General features: G+C 45.5%; 1 long non-coding RNA gene across 2 annotated transcripts in view; it reads right to left on the reverse strand.

Annotated features, from left to right (window-relative positions):
- Window positions 1-8,508: 8,508 nt before the first annotated feature.
- The window catches only part of LOC131495758 (uncharacterized), a 43,057-nt gene continuing 25,813 nt past the window's right edge, over window positions 8,509-25,752 (reverse strand). For both annotated transcript variants that reach the window (XR_009254098.1, XR_009254097.1), the window contains exons 4-5: window positions 12,533-12,620; window positions 8,509-10,402 (exon numbers count right to left, since the gene is read on the reverse strand). This is a non-coding gene — a long non-coding RNA (uncharacterized LOC131495758). The remainder of the gene's footprint in view (window positions 10,403-12,532; window positions 12,621-25,752) is intronic.

Raw genomic sequence — 25,752 nt, forward strand, 5'->3', positions numbered from 1 at the left:
ATGAAGGCCTGGAGCCATTGATTTCCACATTCTAATGTAGAATGCTAAATGTTGTAAATTTACTTTTTTCAAATCTACTGCAGGTACAAAACATTTTTCAGTCTATATCTTTTCCCTTCCTGCTTCCTTGCTAATCTCCCCCAAAGCAATTCTGTCATGTCCAGTCAAGTTTGTTGTGCAATAACTGTCCTCTGTTTAGGCTTGGTTAAAGATTGAAACTTGATGAAACGAGTTGAGGGACTGTTTTCCTCTCAGATCCTGTCTACAAGGGCTAGCTTTCGTCTTGTGGTACTTAGCTGGCAAACGGAGACTAAAAATATTTTTATTGTTGTTTGCAGTTATTTTTAGCAAATCATAAAGGTAAAATAATACTAACTCATTTGGCATTAGGAAATGAATCAGTCAGCAAAATGAACATCTCTACCCTCAGAAGTCAGGATGAGTTAAAGAAAATCAGATTGTTTTACAGAGAGAAAATATTCTCTACCTCACCTTTTGGTTTTCTTGGGAGATTCATGGGTGGGTTTTGATGAAGGTTCTTTGTGGCAAGAAGCAAAAATATTTCAAATGGAAAACCAAGACATCATAGAGCTAAATTAGGCTGAGGAATCGCGAGAAGATAGCAATGTCTAGTTGTGTGTCATGGAAGGTGAGGACAGGCAGTACTGCCCCAAGTCGACCCCCATCCCTGGAAGCAGTGACGCTAATGATGCTTTTTGCCTTATTCGTCCTCTCACTCTGGGGAGATGAGCAAAGTGATGACGCATTGCTAAGACTTGTGTCCCCCACCTGGCTTTCCCTTCCCACCCCCAGCCAGTAACAAAGGCAGATGTCATGTGTTAGGAAGGTCAGTTCTGAACCCTCCCAACACCCACACATAGGACAAGAGTAGATGAAAAGCCTACTGTGTAAATGCAAGCGGGGGACCTGGGGAGAAGGGCCTCCCTGTGAGCTCCACGCTATACCAGGCTCTGAGCTGGGCGTGGGAAATGCAAAAAACTGACAGGGAAAGCCCTCAAGCAACTTGTAGTCTCTTGACAGAAGGAGACTTGTATTTCTACAGAACGTGGAGAGGGCTTTATAAAAGCTAGTGAGAGGGGCGCCTGGGTGGCTCAGTCGGGTAAGCGTCCGACTTCGGCCCAGGTCATGATCTCACAGTTTGTGAGTTTGAGCCCCGCGTAGGGCTCTGTGCTGACAACTCAGAGCCTGGAGCCTGCTTCGGATTCTGTGTCTTCCTCTCTCTGTCCTTCCCCCATTTGCACTGTCTCTGTCTCTTAAAAAAATGAATAAATGTTAAAAAAAATTTTTTAATTAAAAAAAAAAAGCTATCAAGAGAACCCAAAAGATGCCATTCCTGAAATTCTAATAGTGTCTCCCCTTGTATGCAACCGGACTGGCTCTTAGGCGATTAGAAAGCGGCCATCATTTGGCATTTTCTCCTTTTGCATCACTTGGAAATGCAAGTGTCCCTTCCTCCTCAGACAGCTTCTTGACATAATCAGAGACCTATTGGGTACCTATTGGGTACCTATTCCTTGGAAGCCAGAGAGGAACACAAGAGCATTGGGAAAAAAGATACACTCCTAAAGTGTAAAGTCAGTATTTGGCCTCAAGGAGATAGGAGCTTACACTCAAAAAGAATTAAATATTGTCTCATGTTGCAGAAACCACTGCTGCTTCTAGCCAGGCTGTTCAATGACACAAACCCCCAATGTCACATTCCAAGGTATCAGGGCCTTAGGGAGAAATCTGTCATCACAGAATCACTTAAGCAACATCAGATCTATCCTACTTAGTGGTTACAGTGTCCCCTGGGATGCTCAAAAGCATATTGGCCCTGGCTAGAATCGTCTCTCAGGGAGTGAGCTCATCAGGAATCTCTCCTTGAGGGCCCTTGACACAGGAGAGGGCCCATGAGTCTGTCCTAAGCAGTACCTCTCCTTCCTCCCTCAAGCGGCTGGGGCCAGGAGTAGCTGATGGAAAGCACTTTTCCTTCCTCCTGAGCACTAAAGCTACCTCAGCTGACATCACAGGGCTCTGTAGCTCAGTCAGCAACATTCGTCTGAGCTGGAGTTTGTGAATTTGGACAGATTCCCCCGATCTGTGCCAAAGGCACAGCCAACAAGGACACAAACAATTCTGAGAACGGGTGACCTTTTTTATTCATTCACCAAATAAATGTTTATCGGATGCGTCCAGGGTACCCGGAACTGGGCTTATGATGGACAAGCTCCTTGGGTTTATGGCCCTGACACTTGTGTTTGCGCAGACCGCGGGAGGGAAGGCTGTGAGAAACCCACCGTGCTCTTGATTTATGCTGGTGGATCTGAGCTTCTGATCATTTGCTCCAGTGAAAGGGGAAAAGGATGTCTGGACAGGACTGTCGAGGCTAGAGTCCTCGCGGTTTCCAGGGCGGCCCTTTGGTAAAGTGCTTAGCCTGATGCGGCTCCTTGTGTATCTGTCGTCTTCACGCCTCGCTAAGTTCTTCCTTCTGTCCAACTTAAGCCCCTCATGGCAGTCAGCCTCCTGCTTCTCTGTGTTTGAGGGAAATGGAAAACTCCCCAAAACCACGGTCATGGGGAAATAGCTCTAATCAAAACAGTCTCCCCTGACCCCAGCTATACCAGACCCTCCAGACCCGGCAGAAACCCCCTTGCCCTGATCCTTCAGCCAGACACGAGAGCTGGTCCCCTTGTGTGACCAGTACCCAACCCAGTCTTGGGTACGGTCTGCTGCCCAGCCTTCAGGGTTGGCACAAACGTGGACAAATGGTGGCTAAAGTTGCCACGTCCCATTCATAGGAACAGGCAGCTCCCTGTGCTGTCCCATGCCCTACATCAGCCGTTTGGCTATTTTCAGGGTCTCTGTTTCCTTTCATACTGCCTCTGGGAGCCCTGGGTGCTTCATCTGTGAAATGGGGCTGATGACGGCCCTTTGAAGAGTTGTCAGTATTAAATGTAATGATACATGTACCAAGCCTGCTCCTTGGCAAGGACCCACCAAATGTTGCCTTCGGCCTCTCTGGTCAAGTGGCCAGCGTGGCCTGGTGGCCCAGAGAACAGCAAGAAGAGAAACCAGCCTTCTGAAACAGCGATGTTTGTCTCAGATCATCTCATCTCCACCTTAAAGGAAGATGACGTCCCAGGGCATTTGAGGACCTAAAAGTACTAAAATGTCTTAGACTCACTAAAAATTTATTATTCTCTCTGGGGAGGAGGGCATTTACATTTATCAGCATCCTTGTCAGCATCATCTTTGGGCCCGGTGGGGAGGGAAAAATAGAGAAATGTCACCAGTGCAATGAGCCAACCCAGGCTTCTCTGTCATTCGGAGTTATTTAGCAGCTGCAAAAGAAGTGGGCTTATATCCAGACTTAGTTCTTTGCCATCAAATCTACTGGACAGAAGCCCCAGGATTCAATGGACACTTTCTGACAGAACGTAACTGTTTTCCTACTGATCAGAGTTTGCCATTACCCCAAACTCGGACCATGAGGCACAGAGGCTGAAGATTGAGATGTTTAGGTTGGCTAGAAGGAAGAACTTCGTGAACTGTGAAAATAATTAAATACTAAAGGAAGGAGGCATTTGGACTGTGTGAGCTATTCGGTCCAAACAGAAGGATGTGTTTGCCAGTTACCTCTCTGGAGGCAGAAGGATGGACTGTCGGACCTCCTGGCCCATTCCATCAGCAGGAGCTCTTGGCGGCTGCAGCGTCCCCAGCTGAGGGCTCTGCCTGGGAGACGGGGTGTGGCCCTCCTCCCCACCAGGCACGTGCCCTCCAGACAGTACTCAGGCACTGCGGCTGCAGACATTAATAACCCCCGCTTGACTCTTTCTGGCTTTAGGGTAAATGCCTCTGGACACTGCCCAGAAGGACAAGGGAACCGAGGTGGGAGGAGGGCTGGGGGGCGGGGGTCAGGCTTGACGGCTGAGAAGAGAGGGGTGGCGAAGAGGTTATGTTTCCTCTCACCTCCTCAGTGAGTGTCTGTGTGTGTGTATATGAGATATGTGTCTAGCCAAAGGGAGGAGCTGCCCTACTTTTGAGGGAGGGAGACTGGCCTTCACAACGTTCTCTCCTTCTGTCCCTACTACCATCATGCTTGCTCGCAACCTCATTATGTCTTCCTGGATATCACCTTCACTTCCTGTTTTCCTTGCTGCCAGTCTCTGTCTCCTCAGGAATCCGTACTTCCCATTGCTTCCCAATTCACTCGCCTGGACCAAAATTTTCATTCCCACTGGGTTCTCGAAACAGCCCCAATTCGTCAGTGTGTCATTGAAGACCCCCCCCCCCCCACGCCCCCCGCCGGCCAATGAGACGTCAGCCTAGCGGCCGGGAGGGCCTCACCTCTGGCCACACTTGTGTGGATAGCCCAGTCTGTGGGAAAACTGGCTTCTTGGACATCCCCAGAGCTCAGTCTGCACTTTTTCACCGCCATGGTTTTGTTCATATCTTCCCTCCACTTGAATGCTCCTCTCGGCATCACTGAAAAGTCTGTTCATCCCTCCGTGGGCAGATTCTCCAGCCAGGTGCAGGATTTCTGCATGGCCCGTATCCTATTCAATATGGTGTGAAGCAGTCAGGCTGCTTGGCCCTTGGGCAGGCATAAAGGAGGACACGTCGTAGCTAACGTTACCATGTCCTGCTGATGAAAACAAATGGCTCCCTCCACTGTCCGCCCCCACCCCACTGGCCTGTGGCTATTCTCTGGCCTCCAGCCCTCACTCATCCCTGCAAGGAGCAGCCCTGTCTGATCTGCCCGCCGGCCCGCTGTTCACCTTAGAGATCAGAGGTGTGGAACGAGCTTTCTGCCGTTTCTGAGCTCTGAGAAGTGTAATGGTGGGAGCACAGCCTACAGGTATCACGGGGCCCAGCAGAGGTCCAGAGTACAGCTCAGGTTCTGATCTAAGGCCTGAGGCAGGAGGGAGAGGACCAGTGCCTAGAGCTCATGAGAAAAAAAAAAAATTGTTTTTAATGTTTATTTATTTTTGAGAGAGAGATTGAGAAATAGATAATTCTAAGTAGGCTCCATGCTATCAGTGCAGAGCCCAATGCAGGGCTTGAACTCACAAACATGAGATCATGACCCGAGCCGAAATCAAAAGTCGGACCCTTAACTGACTGAGCCACCCAGGTACCCCAAGTAAAAAAAAATTTTTTAAAGATCATTTATTCGGCTCTTTCCTTGGAGTCCTCTTCACTCTCCTCCAGCAGCAGCTGGAATTGGTCAGAACTTAGAATGCGTTGATACTTTGCGAGCTTTGGTTTCTGGCCGGGTTCTTCCCGGTGCATCCTCTCTTCATCCCTTGCTCTCTCCCTGCCTTTCGTCTCCGTGGACTGATTGAGTGCTTGTTCTATGCAGGGCACTGCCTGGGTAGAGTCCGTGCTCTCAGGAAGCTTTGGTGGGTAGTCGTCACATACGTCAGGGTGACAGTGTTTGTCCGTGGTGCTGAGGGCTAGCTGAGGTGCCAAGCGTGCACAGAGGGGACACTGAGAAGCACTCTGCATCATTATTCTCATTGACTCAGGAGGTATATAAAGTGCCGTCCAGAAGAGCCCGTGGGAGGTGAAATGGGCAATGGAGGGCACCAAGGAAGAAAGGGGAAGGAGAGGAAGCGGAGGTGGCTTTTGGTTTCTCGCCACCCCAATCCAGCCTGACTCCAGAGCCAGCTACAAATCAGACTCTGACAGTTCAAATCTGATGCTTTCACTCCCGTACGGGTCTTCTATTACGTTGCTGGCCATCTCGCGTTTCCCCCTCGCATCCCCATGTGCTTTTGCCAGCTTCTGCTCCACAAATGGAACCTCCCTCTGGGTGACAGAGCCTGGAGCAGGTAACCTCAGGAGCCATCCAGGGCCATGTTTTTGGCTATATAAAAGAAGACAGCCCAGCTGACTTCCTGTCCAAGGTTCCGTAAGCCGCCCTTGTGTCCTTATAATTCAGGAAAACATTTATCTTTGTGCTTTTCATCTGGGCACTCCCCAATACTTGATCTTTCCCTAGTCAGAGGCATCCACAATGCCCTGAAGAGTGACGGGTTAAAGCAATAATGCAAAGACAAACCCAAAAACAAAAAACCCATGTTTAGTCTTTTTAACATCCATAGGGAAGATATCAAGAATAAAAAAAGATAGAGTTTGGCCTATAAAAATAGAAGAGAAAGGGGCGCCTGGGTGGCTCAGGCTATTAAGTGTCTGACTTCAGCTCAGGTCATGATCTCACAGTTCGTGGGTTCAAGCCCCACATCAGGCTCTGTGCTGACAGCTCGGAGCCTGGAGCCTGTTTTTCCCTCTCTCTCTGCCCTTCCGCTGCTCATGTTCTGTCTCTCTCTCAAAATTAAACATTAAAAAAAATGTTTTTTTTAATAGAAGAGAAAGGGGAGCCTGCGTGGCTCAGTCAGTCAAGCATGGCCTCTTGATTTCAGCTCAGGTCATGATCTCACCGTCATGAGTTCAAGCCCCACATCAGGCTCAGGCTCCACGCTTAGCCAATCTCTCTCTCTCAAAAAAAAAAAAAAAAAAAAAGCATTAACATAGAAGAGAGGAAGAACAATAGGATTACCTTGCCCCACTTTAGACATGTTGGCATTCTAACCGTTTCCTGAACCTCCATGCGTTTCACATATTAGGCCTGTGCGCACACTTGGCTTTCAGCATGCACTGCTCTCTTCCCTATGGCTCTGCCTAGCAAGTTCAGATCACCTCTAAAGATTTACCCAGGTGGAGAGTTTGCCTCTCCATAAAGCTTTCCCTGAAAGCCCCACAGAGCTGGACACCACCCTAGCTTCTGGTCTACTCTCCATTAAAGCCTCAGCTTCTTGTAACTCCCCACTTACATACCTGTCTCCTCTTCTGTCTAGGTTGTGAACATCCAAGGGGGGGATTGGAAGTTCATCTTTGCATTCCTGGTGCCTGACACATGGTAGGCCATCGGTCAAGTTTACTTTCTTGAGAATTCAAATGACCTAGCCATGGTACAGTTTGTGGTCCTGGGAGCCAAGCCACTGAGAACAGATTGCAAACTCAAGAGCTCTTGCCCAGCCCAATGGGCATTTCTCATTCTCAGTCCTCAGCTCAATAGTTCAACTGCCCGGGGGAGCCTAAGCAGTACTAAAAGGGCCCAACGGTCCCGGCCATGCACTTGGGCAACCTGATAATTACTGCAGTCACTGCTGCAGAGGTGCGTTTCCTCCATGAGTAGTGTGGCCCGGGCCCTGCAGTCTCCGGTAGGAGCCAGACCTGGGCTTGGCCCCTTTGTGACCAAGGTGAAGCTCTGTCATCCCTGTCCCTGGGCTTCAGTTTCTCCATCTGTCATGTGGTTGTGGGTCTTAATTAGAAAGCTCTTAGGGATTCCTGAAAGGACTGTTATTGTTCAGCTGCACAAAGGATATTATGTCACAGTGGTATAAGAGCACGGCAAATAATGGAAACTAGCAATAATAAGGGCACTTATTCCCAGAAGCACATTGATTTAAACCACAAAAGCTCCTTGGAACAGGGCTTGAGAATTGTAAAAGCCTGAGCAGTCAACAACCCCTGTGGGAGGGGAGCCCATGCCAGGCTATTGCTGGAGAGTTGATTCGGTCATTGTAGGCGGCCCAGTTTTGTCCCTCAGGTGTTCTCACTTGGGTGACATTTCCCTGCTCTAATGAGCCTAGCCTATTTGCTGGGTTCTGGAGAGAAACAACCATTACTTCCACATCCCTTGCATAAGATGCAAAGAATTGGCCTTAGCACAGTTCAGGTTACTTTTCATTCTCTGTATGACGAAGATGGGTCTCCAGATACTAGAAAATTCATCACCACTTTTGCTTCTAGACTCTGCATAGCAGAAGTCCCATCTGGGTCACATCTTGACCCAGCCATTGCTACCGCTGGGCAGCAACTTTAGAAAACCACCCAGATGCACTGTATCTGTGAAAAATAAAGCTCCCTTAACAAACAGATCATCCAACATGGAAAAATATGTTGAAGCATTGCTCTGACAGAAGAAAGGACAGGATCTGCAAAGAATGGTGGCTCTGGTTGCACAAAAATTTCAAACTCCTGAATGAAAAAAAAAACCAAAAACACCATAACCCAAACTATAAGATAAAAAGAACAAATGGTAGGGGATATATTTGCAATATTCATAATAGACTAATGAGTACTATCCTTAATATATAAAAGTCTTTGAAAATCATTAAGAAAAATAATAGCACCCAACAGAAAAATGGGTTGAGGATCCAGAGAATCCACAAAATAAAAATTACAAATGGCTAATGAACAGCTTTTAAAAACGTTATAATGAAATAAATGTAATGAAAGAAATGCAAATTTAAGCAAAAAGATTTCATTGTTTTCAGCTATTAGATTGGCATAGATTTTTATTTTTAGCGATATGGTGAACTCACATTTAATGTTACCTAGTAAGGGTAACTATAATTATATTCTATGACCCTATAATTCCATTCCTTATTCCTCCTCAAGGAAACTTTGCATCTGGGCATAAGTAGACACATGGGAGAATGTTTGTAATATCTTTATTTGTAATAGCAAACACTGGAATGAACCCAAATATCCATCAATAGGTAGATATATAAATTATGATATATTCACAATAGAACACTATACAATGCTAACAACAAATGATTACAGATACAGGTAGCAACATGCATGAAGTTGAGTGTATGAAGTTAGTCACTCTGATTCCATTTATATAAATGTTATGGTGTTCCAAGTCAGAATATTGGTTCCCTTTGGAAGGAGGTAGTAACCGGGTCAGGGCTGAGGTGCATTTCTATGGCACTAACAATGTTGTGTCTTGATCTAGGGATGTGTTCATTCTGAGAAAATTCATCAAGCTAAACCTTCATGATAAGTGCACTTTTTTGTATGCATGATATACTTCACTTGTAAATGTTTTTTAAAAGCAAGTCCTCAAAGAATACACACACAAAGCATTATTTCATTTACATGAGGAAAAAGCATGCAAAACTAAGTCATATATTGTTAAAGAATATGAGCATATGTGGTAAAACTAAAGAAAAGCAAGGGGCTGGTAGAGACTCAATTCAGGAAGGTAGATTCTTCTGAGGAGCAGGATGGGGGCTTTGGGTGGTTATGATCTTTTAGCTCTTAAGCTAGATGGTAAATTCACAGATGTTTTATCAGTCTTTATGTCCTTCACATGTTAGAAATATCATTTTCATGTATTTAATAGAAACAAAATTAAAATTGTTTTTTAAATTTGTTTTTTTGGTTTTTTTTTAGAGAGAGAGAGAGAGAGAGAGAGCACAAGCTTGAAAGGGGCAGAAAGAGAGAGAGACAGAGAATCTGAAGCAGGCTCCAGGCTCTTGGGCTGTCAGCACAGAGCCTGATGCAGGACTCAAAGCCACAAACCATGAGATCATGATCTGAGCAGAAGTCAGATGCTTAACTGGCTGAGCCACCCAGGCATCCTTAAAATTATTTTTAAAAGACTTTGACACAACTGCTGTTGAGAGTCCCCTGCCAATGCATTGGCCCCTGCCAATTAATGTATTGATATACATCAATACAACTTTTCTAGAAAGGAGAATGTCTCTCCTATCCATGTAAAAATTATACTTCTTCTAAGAAGTTTCCCTAAGATAGAGACAAGAGAGCAAAGATATTATAAAAGAACATCAAACGTGGTTTAGTAAGACAAAAATTGGAAACAATGTAAAGTTTTGTCAATAGGAATTGATCAAATTACACTAACTCCATAAAATAGAATACTATGTAACTATTAAGATTGATGATGATGATGTACATCTTTTGATGTCCATGGACATAGGTTCACTATAGATTCTTGCATAAAAAAAAAGTCAGGTTATGAAACAGTATGGTATGATCTCATATTCTTAAAGCTGTATCTTTTCATGTATAGGTGTGTAAGTAAGAGCCTGGGAAGTCTATCAAAATATTAATAAGGTAGCTTTTTCTAAATGGTACGCATAATTACTTTAAAAAATCAAAAGGTTGTTTTCATTTTTTTTTTTTAAATAGGACACAGTAGGAAAAAAAAATCTCCCCAGCTGCTAACTTTCCAAGATACATAACAGGCATGGAAAAAGAACTTAAAAATATATTTTCTTATCACTGAAATCCTAACACATGAATGGAAACCCCCCGGAGTGCAAGGCCCACCTACATTGCATACATATTTAGTGTGGCCGGATACAGGTTTACAAAAACATTTCTTAAGCTCCCTGGGTCCATTCCCCTCTCCTTTGTCCAACTTCTTTCAGAGATTATCCAGCAGGGAAGGCATTTGAATGTTCAAGAGCTTCAGCTGCAAGCACATTCACATGTGTGTCGACATTCCATAGCTGTTTATCAGGGCAGGGCCTCCCAGAGGGCAGGAACGAGGGCACCGGCACCGACTGAAGGACACCTGATGTGGAGTGTGGGGGGATAGGTTTCCACACCCTGAATGCTTTGATCCCTGGGACTGCCGGCCTTGACTCTGCACCCTTCCCCACCTCACCAAGACCATCCCCCAGTCCTTCATGAGTGACTTTAGGCGGCCAGTGCAGCGAACTAACAAACTCTTCAAACAGGAGGCTACTCACCTGTAGGCAACCACTGAAGGTCTCTGCCAACTGTGTCCTCAGGGGCGAGCTGTCACCCTCCACACCCACCCACCTTCTGTCCAGGCTCCACGCCCCCAGCTCATTCTCAACTCTCTCCAGAGCCTCTGGACTCTCTGTGCCCAAAGAGCTGGTTCCAAAGTTCAGAAGGTCAGCCTGGGCCTGGAGAGAGTCTGCTCAGGGTGTATCCACGGACTGCAGGCCCCAATTGCTCTCTGTACCCTTTCCCAACGGTGTTTCCCCTGTGGGGTCCCTGGGGACACAGGCAGTGGGGAAGCCTGAGGGCAGAGAAAGCCACTAAAACATCCCACAGGAATTTCCTTTTCATCCTTGTGGTGTCGTTGTTAAAGCAGATAGGTGATTAAACGTGAGTAATGTCTTAATATTGTTTACCCCAGAAACATGCAAATTCACTGTTTTTGTCAATACGGTCAATCAAATTACTTCAGCTACATCAATGTTCACTGAGTGCCTGAGGAGGGTCAGGGATTCATTAAGCCTATGGGAAGTAGAAAGGTAAGTGCATTCTTGCCCTCCATGGGCTTCTAGAATCATTCGAAATATGAAATAAAATACAAGCTTTTATTGTTATTTTTACCATGGAGATGTAGAAAGCAACAGGGAGAAAAGATTAATTCACTTTCAGATTCTATATACTGAATCCTGAGAACTACCAAGTTTTCTGATTCCATTTCAATTCTGTGTGTGTGTGTGTGTGTGTGAACCTCCCCTCCAGGGGGCTGCCACTAATGGGTCTGCCTCTCCAGACAGCCTCCTTTCTTTGTGTCTCTATATTTCAAATTCCAAATTCTTAGAAGAGAGAACCCGAGCAGGTCACTGCATAAACATGGCTGCCTGGACCACACCGAGGGGTGTGGTGAGCGGATGTGTTTGGAGGGGGTTGGGGCAGGTTGAACTGTACCCTGAGAAGATAACAACTGAGCAGATAACCCAGTGTATGTCTACAGCCGTCCTGAAATGTGTACCATCCTTTCTTATAAGAGTCACCTCGCTACAATGTGAAAAGCAGAAGGCACAGAGGTGACCAGTGATCGCCTTCATATTTTACACTGTGTTGTAAATTCCATTTGTTTATCTCTCTCTGATGGTAAAAAGCATTATGTAATCACTCACTGTTATGTGATAGTACAGTCGGACGTCTTTTCAAGTAAGGTGTGCTGCCCTTAGGTACGCTATTAGGTACTATAAGGAGCACGTATCCAGATTCTGAGTCATTCACTTAGCAAACACAGAGTAGCAACTACGTGCTGACCCATGGCGGCTTTGCTTGAGGAATCCACAGCGTAGGGTAGGAATCCATGATATATAGCATCGAAGTGATATGAGCCATGAAAAATTGAAATTCATCTTATTATTTAACTCCTGGCTTGTCCTAGAGAGACTATGCAAGGAATCCTGGTTTTCAAATACGCAAGCTTCCTTAATTGGGACTGAGCATAGTTGGCCACTCCAGCAGCAGGCCCGGGAGCAAATATTCATTGTAAGTCTACACTATGCAGAACTCACATTATACTTCTGGGGACATCAGAGAAAGCGGTGGGGGGAGGGGTTCTATTTCCTGTCCTTGGGAAGAAGCTGACAGTCTCCTAGAAGAGGCAGTTATGTACTGGTGGCTCCAGAATTTCGATACAGGAAGGACTTAGGCCCCTCATTGGTTGGGAAAGGGTGGGCTTGGGGACCCAGCTTGTCGTCTTTGCACAGAATTTACCTGAACTAGGGGAACATCAGCTGTTCATGGCCAAGTAAAAGGTGAGTGTGTGGAGGGACGGGGTGCTGATAGAGTTGAAGAGAGGGTGGCTAACATCTCCCAACCCTGCTCCGCATTAGGCCTGGGTAAAAATGCATCCTACATGTATGAAAGAAACATCAAAACATGCACACAAGAGTCAAGGAACTTGGCCTTTGGTACTCACTTTGCCACTTACTGACTGGGGCAAGTCATTTTCCTCTCTGGGCTGCAGTCAGGGCTCTGCTGGCCTGCCCATAGCACTCCAGGAGGTCCTGAGGACAGATACGAATGGATGTGAACCAAGCAAATATTGTCAAACAAACCTCAGTTAAATAAAGATCCCTGCTCACCTGGTTGGGATATCCAATCTTGATTTCAATGACCTGGCAGAATCCACCTAGTAGCCCAAAAAGCCAGAGGAGTTTTACAGGGAGTGTATATAGACAAAAAGAAGGAAGAGGGAAGAATAACCAAATCTGAATGACTGAAAGAGCATTTCATTGTTTAATTATAAATTTACCCAACCAACCACTGATATGATATAATATGATATGATATATGTATATATATATATATATATATACACATATATATATATATATATATATATATATATATTTATAAAATATAATGATACAATGTGTTGGCTTCTAATTCCTTTCTTACCAAAAAACTAGAAAGGACCCTGAATCAACTATGACTGAGAGACAGGTATAGAGGTACAGGGTTTTATACGGGAAGAGAACAGAGGTTGGGGTCACTCCAAAGTGTCTGGTATCCCAAATCTGCCACTTACCAGCTGTGCCACCTGAGGCACGTTACTCAAAATTGCTGGATCTCATTTGTAAATTTGTAAGTTTGAGGCAGCACAGCCTCACTCATGGGTCGTTGTGAAGATTAAATGTTAACACACCCCGTTGTAGATGCTCAATACTGGTAGCTACTTGCTTTATTCTTGCTTGTAATAAATTATTCTTCCTCTCGCATGGTCCAAGTTCCCTCAGTACTCACTTGCTGTTCATGTCCCATGTCAACTGGGTAACAGTATCCTTTTTAAAATTTAGGATGCCTAATTCTATATGAAGAAAATTCTGCTGTTAGACTTGTTCTTCTCTTGGACAGAGTCCCAACAGAGGCACAAACCACCATCCCCGGCTTCCTCCTACAATGGTGGCACAGTGCCCCATGGCCACATGGCTCCAGCTGGAAGGGTTAACACTGCCAGAGGGACTGGATGGAAATAAGCAAGAAGCAGCTTCCAAATTACGGGTAACCCCTAAGGTTGCTTCCAAGCCTGACACACCACAGTTTTAAGATTTTTCTCTGTTGACTTCATGGATCCAGATAGACTTGCCAAAGCCTAGAGAGGCCAGCTGACTCAACAGAGGTTGCACATTGAGCAATGGCTGGGCAGGGATTAGTGGTTCTGGACTTTGAGCTATTATCACAAAGCTGGAAGAGACCTTGAGCCCATCACAGTGGAAATTTCAAACCCATGCCTGCAGCGTTCAATGGGCCAATAGTATGCCATGTTGATTTTTTAAATATTGCTTGGTAATTTTCAACTCAAATAGTTTTTACTATATTAATTCATTTTAAAAAGATTTATCGACAACACACAGTACCCATTAAGTTCTCTTTTTTTGTTCTTTAATGACATTTCCTAGATGGAAATCAGGAGTGGGAGCCTCTGGGTAGGACGTCCTGGCCTTTGCCTTAACTGGATGTCAGTGTGTGTTAAACCTCTAGACTGCCTGCAGTCTTGTGATTGGAAGGGAGAGCAGGAAATAGTGTGAAAGTGAGTCAGAGAGAGGTTGGGGGGAAATTGGCATGAGACAGCAAATAGCACAATGGTAAGGTGATCAGGAACAGAGTCAGGTCTTCCCACGAACACATGGGTGAGCCGGGAGAAGATGAAGGAGTTGTAGTGAACAGAGAGGAGGAGAATTACAAAGATGGATGGACTGAGTGTAGGTACCAAGCAAAGAAAGGAATCGGGAAGCTTCTGTGTCTGGGTCCACCCGATGCCACTTGTATGAGTCAGAATTGAACTCTGGAAGCAGAACTACTATGACTAGTACAGAATACGGAATTTATCATAATAAATAAGCTCTTTCACAATGGGGGTGTGGAGCTGGGAGAGTAAAAATCTAAAAGATCACGGAAGTCACTAACCAGCCTTGGTGTGGCTGAACCAAGTGGAGCTTATAGAAAGCAAGGCAGGTCGAGCTGTGGAATGGTGCCTTCCAGGGCTCATGCAGAATCTTTGGAAGGATTGACTCTTTGGAGTTGATTGGCTCTTTGCAGCTCTTGCCTCTGTGAGTTTGCAGCAAAATGTCTGAGAGTGGGCATGGGGTCACTGTTGGTCAGCAGGGCTGGCAGTCCCAGAGGGGCAGGGAAGAACAGGGACACACAGGAGCCTGGCTGAATCTCTGTGCCCCTCACCAGCTCCAGCCAACAGTGGCCTTCAGCACAAGATGGCGGCTGCTTCACTGCTGCCCTCACCATCTCATGCCACTTCACTTCTAGCCACCCTAACCAGAGTCATTCAGGGAAGGGGGTGCTGGGAAACACAGTTCCCAGAATAATCAAGGTGACCATCCAGCAATCCCACACTCTAATCTGGGAAAGACAGGAACACACTCAGTTCTGAGATTCACAGACACATTTTTGAAGTTTCAGAAAAGTCGATGGTATACCGAGAGGAATGCTGTCAGTGTTTCTGTCCATCAAGACTCTGGGTTGCAAGTGACAGAAATTCTAATACAAACTGGCTTAGGTAAAAAAAAAAAAAAAAAAAAAGAGGCTTTGGGCAAAAATCTTGGGGCAACTCAAAGAATCAAAAGAATAGTTGCCAGATGATGCCAAGTCAGACAAAACTTGACCCCATAAAAACATACTCTTTCATTTCCTTCTCTCTCTCACAACCTCATCTCTGGATGGCAGCCTCATCCTTTCCACCTTCTCATGTGGCAGCTCTGGTGTCACAGTTATACAGCCACTTGACCAGAAAGAAAAGACAGTTTCGCCACCAGCTTTATTTTTTTTAATCCCTGATTATTATTATTATTATTATTTTTTTTTGATCAGTCCTTGGATAATCCCCAGACCAATTGTTGTGACCAGGTGAGTAGGATGTTATTATGGTTAAATAAGTCAGGGGACAGGTCCACCCTTGTGGCCTCAGAGGAACAAGCCAGGGTACTTTGGTCAGCCACCCAGAACCATGCAGAGGAAGAAAGGCTTTCTCCCAAGGAATGAAGCTCCATTCCCAGAAGAGGGGAGAGATGTGCTGGGCGGACAAAAGTACCAACTGTCTCCATTGGTGTCTCAGGGACTGAATGAAGTGTTCCCCCAAATTCATTCTTCTCCTTCTGGTTCATTTTCTTTAATGTTATAGCTGCTGCAGCCAGTTTCTGACCACACTTAACTGGTATTCCAAAGAGAACTGCTCCAGGGAAGGAAATGCTTGGTGAGGGTGACGATCAGGTGACAACAATTATCTGAGAGACCTAGCGATTGGACAGTTTGCTCAGAGCCATTCAATTACTTTCAAAGAGGAACTAGGACTCTGACAGAATATTCCCCAGGGAACACATTAGCAGGCTGGTTTATAGATCGCCCTGTGGAGATTTGGGTTACTCTCTCCATGGCCTAATCAGATGGTTTTCCTGGACCTGAAAGGACAGAACAGGGGCAGCGTGGTTACTCAGAGGTCAAAGAATATAAGACATTACTTGGAATCTGACTTCAGCATGGAGGTGGGTTGAGATGACTCATGATGTGTGTGTGTGTGTGTGTGTGTGTGTGTGTGTGTGTACTTTGAGGTAAAAGGAGTGTCACTGAAGTAACAGACATCTTTTCTAGGAGGAGGAAAGGAATCTGAGATTAGGGTTCCGGGGGTTCTGAAAAAGGCAGGCAATTTCATTGTTCTTTAGGTTATCTGTTAACCACCTTAATCAGATAATCTAAGACTTCTTTTTGGCTAATAATATCATTTATTTCTCCTCTCCTATTTGTCTTTTATACTTTGTCAGTGGTTTCCATGCTTGGCTGTGCATCAAAATTACTTATGGAGCTTTTTAAAGAGTTCCCAGCCCCAGTACCCCACACTCCCTATTTCAAGTTCCATGAAGGATTCCAGTGCACAGGCAGAATGGAAAACAGCTCTTCGTGCTGTAAAGTGCTCTCCATCCTTCAGAGAGATTTTGTGTGCATCGTCTTGCCTGATACCCAGGGCAAGACCAGGCTGGGAAACTAAGGATATGGTGGTTAAATGTTGTTTTTAAGGTCAGACAGCTTGTACAGGCTGGAACCAGGTGGGCTGGAACCTGGGTTCTTTTGCTCCTGACCCAATCAAAAAGGGCATCTAGGGCTTGGTCTTGACCTACCATGGAGAAGCAGCAGAGAAAAGAGGCCTGACTAATAAGAATAGGTCTACTTCCGTATGTAATCAAAGTAATACTCTTAGGCAGTATCCATAAATGAGTACCTCCTACAGGCAAAGCCCTTCCCCAAATGTACCATCCATTAACTTTTCCTGCTCTGGTGATTACTGCTGTGGGATGTTTGAAAATCTGCTTGACCTCACTGTTCATTGGTTTCTTCATCTATACAATGAGAATGGTGGGTTTGGGTTCTTTCTACTTTCTTTCTTTTTTTTTTTTTAATTTTTTTTAACGTTTTTATTTTTATTTTTGAGACAGAGAGAGACAGAGCATGAACGGGGGAGGGGCAGAGAGAGAGGGAGACACAGAATCGGAAGCAGGCTCCAGGCTCTGAGCCATCAGCCCAGAGCCCGACGCGGGGCTCAAACTCACGGACCGCGAGATCATGACCTGAGCTGAAGTCGGACGCTTAACCGACTGAGCCACCCAGGTGCCCCATCTTCTACTTTCTTTCTAGATTATTATATCTGTTCACTGAATAGCCCTTGGACATGATGTGATTGCAAGGGCTGAAAAGAGCCCTCTATTTTCTTAATGTCTATTGATTCTTTGTCCCTATGTTGCAATGTGGTATAAGAACACGTTTAAAATGTGATAAACCCTAGACAAGATGCATTACGACTCAGTCTCATGCAAGTGAAAAATGAAAATGACTGACAGCATAGGGAGGGGGGAGTGTGCAGAACAGAAAGCAGGGAGGCTGTAAATCCATGAAGAGGAGTGGGGAGAAATTGCTGGAGGTGATAAAAGAGAAGGGTGGCAGCAGCAAATGTGGCTGATTTATTTTGCCTGAGGTAGGGAGGTCCTAGATGGATTATTGGATGCCAGTTTAAACACTGTTCCCTTACTTTTACCCTAGCCCTTCTGGAAGACCTTAAGATCCTTCCCCCTCGATCCTTCACTATCCCAATCCCAGTAACCATGAAATAGACACTAGTATCTTAAATGAACGAAATATTTCTGTTGGCCCTTGCCAAGAGCTGGAACGAGGAACCCAAAAGCAAAGAAGGTAATACAAAGAGAGACACAAACCCAGAAGAATGGTGTCAGGAAGGTTAAAGCCCCTACAAAGGTGGGCCTTGCCAATCATGACCAGGGCAATAAAAAGGCCCACTGGGTCATGTTCAGAGCCAGAAGATGGGCTAGACCCACAGTTTGGGAAACAGCACAGTGTTAATAAGTGACAAAGAGACAGAAGAGACACTAAGGTCCTAAGTACTTACTCTCTTTCCTCTATTGGAGACACAACCAGGTCTCTGAATGCTCAGGCTGAGCTCAGGATCTGGCACACAGTAGGAGTACAATAAAAATTTCTTCAGGGAATGGAGAATGAATGGGAGGAGGATAAAGAGGAGAATGCCCTTGAAGTTCAACAGAGAGCCCAGGATGTTTGAAAAAGTGTGAGAAAAGAGTCTGTGCTATCAATTCAATCCAAATCAGGAGCAAAAGTTCACTGTGGTAATCAGCTCCGTAGGAAACAGACTGAGATGGCGACTGGGCGAGTGAAGGGGATAGAAACAGGATTGAAGGGGCGCCTGGGTGGCGCAGTCGGTTAAGCTTCCGACTTCAGCCAGGTCACGATCTCGCGGTCCGTGAGTTCGAGCCCCGCGTCAGGCTCTGGGCTGATGGCTCGGAGCCTGGAGCCTGTTTCCGATTCTGTGTCTCCCTCTCTCTCTGCCCCTCCCCCGTTCATGCTCTGTCTCTCTCTGTCCCAAAAATAAATAAAAAACGTTGAAAAAAAAATTAAAAAAAAAAAAAAAAAAAGAAACAGGATTGAACCGTAATGCAGATGCAAAAAATCTCAGGTCCGCCCCATAGACTGGCTCTTTAGAGTTGGCTCACCCTGAGGCTAGGGGGCTGGGTCTGTCTACCTCATCAACCAGTCAGGGATATAGGCTATGCTCCCGGACAAGGTGTGACCTTGGACCACCTGTGAACTGTCAGCAGCCAACACTCCCAAGAGCTGAGGGAATGAGTGACTCAGTCTTGAAGAAAGAATGTGTGGGCACACCATGGCACCCACAAATAATTAATCCCACCTCCTTATTTTACAGGTGAAAAAAGTCCAGAGATGAAATCATATAGCCGGTTAACAGCCAAGCTGGGACATCTCTCAAAATGGTTATTAGAGTATTCCCACAGGCCTAGTGTACGTGGAATTTGGCATGGGATTTGATGGAGCTACCAATATGGATGAAAAGGAGAAAGGGAGGTTAGATCAATGGTTCCCAAATCTAGCTGTTACCAGCATCATGTGTGAAGGGTTACTAGAAGGCAGATTCCTGGGCTCCATTTTCAGAGAGTCTCTTATGAGGGAGTCTGGCACAAAGCCTGAGAATCTGTATTTTAACAAGCGCCCACATGATTTTATGCGGCACATCTCCCAGCCTGCGCCTGGGAACCAGTGTATGAGAAAACAAAACATTGAATAATCTGTACAAAGTATTGTCAAATGATGTTATCCTGGAAGGAGATCTCATCTGGGTTCAAGAGGGCTCACTCCTGAACTCTGATTTAGTCAACAAATTTAATCAACTTGAAGACTTCAGTAGCATATATATCCAACAAAGAGGACCCCAGAATTGCAAGAGATTACTAATACTTTAGATGATCAAATTGAGATTTCAACAGATTTCAACATGTGGCCCTTAAGTATGATTTTACAGATTGATATTTATTGACACTGAAAGTTGTTCACAGTATCTAAAATGAGAGAAAGCAGCAGAGAGGCAACGGGTATGGTGGATTAGAGCACAGACATTGGAACCTAATGTACTGCATGGGTTAGAATCCCAGCCTTACCGTTTACTCACTATGTGGTCCTGAGCAAGCTTCTTCTTTCCCTGTGCCCCAGTTTCCTCATCTGTAAAATGGGAACAGTGCTATGTAATTATAGTACTTGTCTCATAGGGTTACTGTGAGGATTATGTGAATGAATATGTATAAAGGATTTATAACTGTGCCTGGCACATAGAAAATACTGTAGAAACATTTGCTGTCATTATATGTAATTGTTTCAGTTATCTATTGCTGTTAAAAAAAAAACCCAAAAAACTATCCCTTGGGGCGCCTGGGTGGCTCAGCCGGTTAAGCATCCAGCTCTTGGCTGGGCGCTTGGGTGGCTCGGTCAGTTAAGCTCAGGATTAAGCTCAGGCTTAACCTGAGGTTAAGCTTCGGCTCAGGTCATGATCTCACAGTCCGTGAGCTCAAGCCCCGCGTCAGGCTCTGTGCTGACAGCTCAGAGCCTGGAGCCCGTTTCGGATTCTGTGTCTCCCTCTCTCTCTGCCCCTCCCCTGTTCATGCTCTGTCTCTCTCTGTCTCAAAAATAAGTAAACGTTAAAAAAAAAAAAAGCATCCAGCTCTTGGTTTCGGCTCAGGTCATGATCTCACTGTTCGTGGGTTTGGGCCCCATGTCAAACAGAGCCTGCTTGGGATACTCTCTCTCCCTCTCTTTCTCTGCCCCTCCCCTTCTTGCTTTCTCTCTCTCAAAATAAATAAACTTAAAAAAAAAAAACACAAAAAACAGACTCAGGCCCAGCCCAGACACAGAGGAGAGGAAATAGACCTCACCTATCAATGAGAGGAGCGGCAAAGAATTTGCAGCCATCTCTAATTGACCACAGAGGTTTACCTCCATGTCTGTCAGTGTGTGTGTGTGTGTGTGTGTGCACGCTCATGCATGGACATGTATGCATATGCATGTTTATGCATAGAGAATGATGTGTGGAAGAGTACATACCAAGATGTAAATGATGGTTATCTTTAAGAGGATGGTTACAATATGGTTGTTATTCTCTTATTTATCCTTTCACGTGTTGCCTTTTTCTCCCTGAATTTTCCAGAATAACGTATGTTACATTTATAAAAAAGAGTAGTTTCCATATTTTTTAAAAAGATTTCATTTTTAAGTAACCTCTGCGTCCCACATGGGGCTCGAACTCACAACCTCGAGATCAAGAGTTACATGCTCCACTGACTGAGCCAGCCAGACGCCCCAATAATTTCCATATTTTGAAAAAATATATGAAGATTTAAAATGAATATGAGCTAAAATTGTGATAGTTCTACCAAAAGAAGAAGAAGAAGAAGAAGAAGAAGAAGAATATGAAGAAAGAAAAACACTAGCTCAAATTTACACAGCATTAATAAAATCACAGCAGCTACATGTAGAACAAAGGTCCTAATCCTACTCCCCTCAGCAATCAGACCACACTGAAGTGTTACATGCGGTGCTGGATTCTGAACTCTAAGATTCACAAAGGGAAACACAACATATGAAGGCGTGAACGGGGAGACAAAGGGTCTCTAACTGTTTCTCGTGGAGAAGGATTTAAGTATACTTGGGTTGAAGAGGCTTAGAGGAGTCATGATACAGTGACCTGAGCCCTCATTCCAAATGCAAGGAGAGGTGCCATGGGGAAGAGGCATTAGCATTAGTCCTAAAGAAGTAGGAACATTTTATGGAAGTGACACAAAGGCAGATGTGAGATTCTTCAACAAAGAAGAACTTTCTAGGTTGTAAAAGAATAAAGCTGGAATGAGCTTCCCAGCAAGGTAATAAACTCCCTGTGCAAGTAGAGACCCGATGCCCATGTCTCAGGGTTCCTAGAGAGAGAAATTCTGCCTTGGGGAGGTGCCTGACCTAAGACCCTTCCCAAATCCCTTCCAAATCCCAGGCTGTATGACCGTAGGCTTACATGGGAGTGAAAATAAAACATATGACCATTTATTTAGGAAGCTTCAGCCTTGTCTTGGCTAAAGGCAGTGGCCCAAAATGAATGAGTTCTTGAGATTCCTCTAATGAGCCTATAAGTGGATATTGCCCTTGCTGCGAAAACATGATAAGTCAACAAATATCATCAAGTGAACAATAGATACACGACAATATCTGGAGTATTAAGATGTGGTCTCTCGGTCCACAGGTTTAAAGTTGGTTTTTTGTTTTTTTTTTTAATTTTTTTTTTTCAACGTTTTTAATTTATTTTTGGGACAGAGAGAGACAGAGCATGAACGGGGGAGGGGCAGAGAGAGAGGGAGACACAGAATCGAAAACAGGCTCCAGGCTCCGAGCCATCAGCCCAGAGCCTGACGCGGGGCTTGAACTCACAGACCGCGAGATCGTGACCTGGCTGAAGTCGGACGCTCAACCGACTGCGCCACCCAGGCGCCCCATGGTTTTTTTTTTTTTAATGCTTATTTATTTCTGAGACAGAGACAGAGCGTGAGCGGGGGAGGGGCAGAGAGAGAGGGAGACACAGAATCCGAAGCAGGCTCCAGGCTCCGAGCTGTCAGCACAGAGCCCGACGCGGGGCTTGAACCCACCAACGGTGAGATCAGGACCTGATCCGAAGTCGGTTGCTCGACCGACTGGGCCACCCAGGTGCCCCTCAGACCACAGGTTTAAAGTTTAATAAAAGAGGAAAGACATATAATCACTGTATAAACTTGACATTCTTAAATACTGTCATTACAGATGAGTACCTGTGGGCCTGGCAGGGGCCCAAAATGTAAATGATTGATTTGTAATAGCAAAGAGAGCTTGAGTTGGGGAGACCTTCCAGTTGCAACTAAGAGATGAGAAATGAGAGGCTGGGGGGCACAGTTGGTGGGGAGGCAAAGGAAGAGAGGCCTTGCTCCATAGCTTCGTGTTAATGTGAACAGCTCTGGTGAAGGAAAGAAGGCTGTGTGCCAGTCTCCTGGGTTGGGCTTTCCTAAAAATAGATCACATTCTATATTTACTATAATTGTAACCACTTCCATTTACTAAGGATCTACTATATGGTAGTTGCTTCACATATCTAGTCAGTAACCAGGTAGAGCAATGCCTATTATTTTCAGGGATCAGGGTCCAGAGGAAGGAGGAGCAACGGCCGACCTCCTTTGGCGTGCCTGCCTCACTCCCACGAACCTTGGAACTGCCCCTTGCCTCAGCAGCCATCTGTTTAGCATGAACCCTGCTCTCCTGCCCTCAGCTGAGTCCGAGCTCTCCCCCCAGGCATCCGGAACTGTGTCCAAGGAGAGATCTAAGCTTCCCATGAACTGTAAAACAGACACAAGGACACTGTGGGTGGCCATATTCTGTTATGCTGAGACAGAGAACAGAAGAGACAGAAAGACAGACAGAGAAATCAGATACGCAGAGAAAAAGAGACAAGGAGAGTGCACCACGTGCTGCCTGGTAAGCAGTCACCACTTCCACGGCTCCGTTCTTTCCTGGGACCTGGATGCCTTCCTGCCCTCCAGTATTAAGAGACAGCCCTCTGTCTTTAAGTTAAGTTGACCCTTTTTGCATACACTAGCTTGAGCGTCTATTCCTGGCAACCAGTAAGTTTTGAACTAATACGGTGTTTTGTCCATCTGTTAACCAAGGGGCCAGTCTTCCAACTTAGGTTCGTCCATGGGGATCTCCCAGCCCCTTTCTGTCTGCTCCAGAGTGGCAGTTTTAGGGTAACACTTCCTAAAAGGAGGTTTGGCGGGACGGCTTGCTCTCTGCTTCATCAAGGTGGTTTCTGTGCCCGTCAGGTGTCATCTGTCTCATAACCAGCTGCGCTGATGAGGGGAGAGGGCTGTTCAGCAGCTGCTCAACTCGCTCAGACCGTTTAATAGTTCCCCACATCACTTCGCCCCCAGAACGTGCACCTTTCCCATGGTGTTGTCGCTCTCCAGGTTTCAACGGCACGCCACAGAAACAGATGCTTTGGGAACTTGGGTTCCTAAGTCCCTAGCAGCTACCACAGCATCTCGCCCTGGACCTGCTCCCTATACACTGCTGCTGTCACCCTTGCTAGACCTTCTCGAAAGCCTCTTCTTGGCTCTGCCCACAGACTCCCCACCTCATTGGAATCGCCTGAACCTTGTACCAATGTCGGTGAGAGCTCTGATGACATATTCCTGCTTCGTCTTCCAAGCTACCTGTCTTGGAAGGGCCTTGGGGCAGGGTCTGCGTCCTATTTGTTTTTGTGTCTCTAGCCCCTGTCACAGTGGATGGCACATGGTTGGTGCTTAATAAGCGTTTGTGGACGAATCATTAAACCAATGCATTTCTCTCCTGGACTCATTTCATTCACGGTCTCTTCACACGGATGTGCTGGCACACCAGCAATGCTGTTTTACTTCACTAATATCATTTCTTTTGGGACAAGTTTTTCTTCCCTGTTTTGTCCTTGTCTGCCTGACGGGCTGTAAAGCGAAGGCCTTCCTCTCGCTCTCTTTCTCATCCCTAGCACAAGGCTTTACGAACAACTGGTGTCGATTCGTGGGGGTTTTGGGGTGTATGTTTTGTGTTTGTTTTACAGAGCTCAAAATAATGATACTGTGCTTATGCTTTCACAGGTAGTTTCTCTGATGGCAGTTTCTTCACTGTCCTGTCCTTTTCCCTCCTCTCCTTGTGGCCGGCTCCCTCCTGACAGTGGACATAGTTCAACACAGGGCTTTGGATTCAACGTGAATGAATCCATTACACAACCAGACAGGAATTTACTCAAACGTCCAGGAATAGAGATATCTATTTAATTGGCCTCATTGAGCTTGGAAAAATCTATCGCATCACGTTCCTGAACTTTTTGACAGAGCAAACAAGAACCTCCCAAGTGGCCACTGGGAGATCGCCGCAGTCCCCACCAGTCAGGCCGCGGCTGCGCACAGCGCACTAGGCGAGCTCCCCCGCCTCTGGCCCCAGCTGCTGAAGGTCTTTCACAACAAGGCAGAGACAGTGGCTTGAGAAGATGGCATTGGAGCAGACGGGGGAGAACAGGAGAGGGGAGAGGCTTGCCAGCCAGCAGAGGCCTCCATGAGTGAGAAGCAGCTCCGTGGGGGTTATATTGGCCACCCCCACCTCATGGTGGCCAGGGTACTGCTCCCCGGTGGGCAACCCTGAATGCAACTTCAGTGCTGCTGCCTTGCCCTCTGAGTCTTTGGGTTCTCTGGGAGGCAACAGCCCCCTCTGCATCACATCACCTTCTTTTTAGGTGAACCGAGGCAGCCGCCGGAGAGGAATAAATATGACAGAAGAGAGGGAAACTGACATTTAAGGACTTACTTTATACCAGGCACTGTTGTAGGCTCTTCCTTTCTCTCTCTTTTCCCTTCTTCCCTCCCTCCCTCCTTCTTTTTTCTTTTCTCTCTTTTTCTTTCTTTCTTTGTTTCTTTCTTTTCTTTCTTTCTCCCTTTCTTTCTCTTCCTTCCTTCCTTTCCTTCTTTCTTTCTCCCTTTCTTTCTCTTCTTTCTTTCTCTTCCTTCCTTCCTTCCTCTTTCTTTCCTTCTTTCTCTCTTTCTCCCTTTCTTTTTCTTCTTTCTTTCTTTCTTGGAATACAACTTTCTAAGAGCCTATCTATGAAATTTTAGGTATCTTCAATTACTAATAATGAATTAATTATTTTCTTTTACTATGTCTGGCTTGCTAGATATTATTCAAAATCTCAATGGCCCAGCATTTCAGCAAAATGCTTGTGACATTGTTCAGCTTTTCAGCTAATAATATACACAAGGGAATTTCCTTTTGTTTTTCTGATCTTCTATGTAGCTCTGAGTGTATGATCAATATCTGTAATCTCATTCTATTCTCAGAGCTGAAAAGTAACTTGAAGGCTCCAGATGGAAATTTTGGGGATAATATAACTTCAATTGCCTACTGATATCTGTTCTCTCCTTTATCCTTGCCACATCTCCCAGCCTTCCTTGATATAATGGCCACGTGGCTAAATTTCTTCCAAAAAAACCAAAACTGTGAGCCGAAGGGCCATATGCCATAGGCCTCTACCTGTGAACAGGCTGTGCCTCGTTCTTATTCTTTCCCCTCTTCCCACACACGGGGATCCAAATAAGGTCATGACTTAACTTTGACCATGCAGACAACATCAAGGCCTAGGTGATGGAGAAGCCACAAAATGGAAGAAACTTCGATCCTTAAATGTCAGGTAGATCAGAGCCCCCCACTGCCTGGAGCACTCACCTTGGA

The sequence above is a fragment of the Neofelis nebulosa genome, chromosome 15, assembly GCF_028018385.1.
Source record: "Neofelis nebulosa isolate mNeoNeb1 chromosome 15, mNeoNeb1.pri, whole genome shotgun sequence".
Taxonomy (NCBI): Eukaryota; Metazoa; Chordata; class Mammalia; order Carnivora; family Felidae; genus Neofelis; species Neofelis nebulosa.